Genomic DNA, 2313 nt, shown 5'->3' with positions numbered 1-2313 from the left:
CCCCCCCCCCCCCCCCCATGTTATGTTACATAGTTACATAGTTAGTACGGTCGAAAAAAGACATATGTCCATCAAGTTCAACCAGGGAATTAAGGGGTAGGGGTGTGGCGCGATATTGGGGAAGGGATGAGATTTTATATTTCTTCATAAGCATTAATCTTATTTTGTCAATTAGGAACATTCAGCACCCACCCGCTATCAAGGCAGCTGCCTATCATGTCATGCCCTACCTGCACAGGTGTGCTGGCTACTCAAATGATCCAATTAAGGAGGCCATTTAGTCAGCAGCAGCAGAAGTCCTGTGCCTGGACGCTCCAACAGCGGCCAGACACAAGCAGAAGCAGAAGCAGCAGCAGCACCACCTTTTGTTTTTTGGCTGCAGCAGCAGCAGCAGCAGCAAGGCCCACAGGGCTGGCTAGCTGGCTAGCCAGCAAGCAGGTAGCAATGAAAGTAGGAATCTTTCTTTTTAACCCTGTAAGGGGGTGGTGCACTGTACCCGAAGATACTGCCATATCGGGTCAATGCATAGGGCGACGGAAGCAAGCTTCGAAATCGGCCCCCGTTCTCAAAAATCCATTTAATATATGGTCCCCAGATAGGGGACGTATCAGATATTAAACTGATAAGAACAGATACTACACTTGATCTTAGCCAAAAGGCCGAGAAGCGATAACCGTGAAAGGGGCGGGCCCAACAAGGTCCCCTTCATGGGCACTATCACTGCTTGCTGTCAGGGAGGCTGCCAGACAATTTTCCATGCACACTCTGGGCTGGGGGGCAGTCAACCACCAGTACACACAGCAGAACCTAAACCCATACCATTATTGCTAAGCAGCAAGACAGGGGCCCATTGCACTCCCACGGGGCCTTTTTAAATGCAATCCATAACCCGGATTTGCCAGGAACCCTTCTTACTCCTCCTACTTGCATGTGACACTGGGCTTAGGATCTACATAGGAAACACACACACAAGCACACACCTACCTTTGTTGCCTGCAGATGCCTCCTTGGCTGTCCCCAAACGGTATCAAACCAACACCCACGGGAAGCTGTAAGCATAGAGGACATGCCTGCACCCCATTGGACTTACCTGTGTGGGTTAAACCCGGGTTATTTGACAACCTATGGCGGTGATGGTTCTGCTCAGGCAGAGCAGTGCTGATGCTCCTCATAAAGCTGTCGCTGCTGTGAAGGTTCTAGGTGACATCACAAATCCCTATGGTTACATACACAACAAAGCTGGGTTGTTGTTGTTTACACTCTGCAAGGCCTGTGGAAGTGAGTGACATCATAGCACTGTAGTTCTGAGGGTTCTAGATGGATGCAACAATCTCCTGTTGCTTCTATGAAGGCCATAATAGACGACATCACCAAACAGCTCCATAGTCACATACACAGCAAAGGAGAGATGTTGTTTACACCTAGTGATGTCAGTGGTATTGAGTGACATCACAGCACAGTGCTAAGGCTCCTGGGCCTGGACACAGCAGCGGCTGCAATATCTCAACGGAGAATACGTTTATATATATGTGTGTGTGTGCGCGTATATATATATATATATATATATATATATATATATATATATATATATATATATATTTCTCCGCCGAAATCACTTTTAAACCCATTTCCACCTTTTTTTCCCTTCTCTTCCTCTTACTTTTTTTTCACGTTTTTTTACGTTTTTCTCCTTTTCGCCTCTTTTCTGGGCGTATTATTCTTCTTTTTCTTCTTTTTTTTCGTCTAATGCATACCCCATCAGTGCAGCAATGCTTATTCAATACCGCCAGCAGATGGAGACACTGGGGGATAATTTTCTAAGGATTTATACTGATTTTTCCTGTCTGAATTTGTCGCACAGAAAGTTGCAGGCCAAATATGTGTGACATTTCTGCGACTTTAGCTTCTAGAGCATTTTTACAACATTATACATAGGTGCTGAATACATAAAAAGCGACTGTTCAGCGACAGACAAGTCGCATCGGCTGAAAGTAGGCCAGAATGTCAGTCCATGTTGGAGCAGGTTTAGATACAGTCTAAAGCATAGATCTCAAAGTCTGTGCACAGAATTTAGCAAGGGCCTCGCACCTTCTGATGCATCAGGTAGGTGCACAATAGCATAGCCTAACCCTCTGTACTTTGGTCTATATTGATGCGGGACATAGACAGCCAGCTGATGACCAATCCATTAGTGCAATGGATGGCTGGAAGCATTTGTCTTTGCCTTTGCAATACCACAGAAGCAATGCATGGTCAATGTACAGCAATGACACACCTGTGTGAACAGCCAGGAGACCCCCCCCCCCCCCCCAT

At 46.3% G+C, this 2313-nt stretch overlaps 1 non-coding gene across 1 annotated transcript; it reads right to left on the bottom strand.

The window, feature by feature from the left end:
• Nucleotides 1-480: 480 nt before the first annotated feature.
• Nucleotides 481-671, bottom strand: LOC130301156 (U2 spliceosomal RNA). Its single transcript, XR_008851840.1, has one exon. It is a non-coding gene; the product is annotated as a U2 spliceosomal RNA (small nuclear RNA).
• Between the last annotated feature and the right edge of the window lie 1642 nt (nt 672-2313).

Source organism: Hyla sarda, unplaced genomic scaffold, assembly GCF_029499605.1.
Source record: "Hyla sarda isolate aHylSar1 unplaced genomic scaffold, aHylSar1.hap1 scaffold_1113, whole genome shotgun sequence".
NCBI classification, from domain to species: domain Eukaryota; kingdom Metazoa; phylum Chordata; class Amphibia; order Anura; family Hylidae; genus Hyla; species Hyla sarda.
This window is presented reverse-complemented; position numbering and strand designations above follow the sequence as displayed.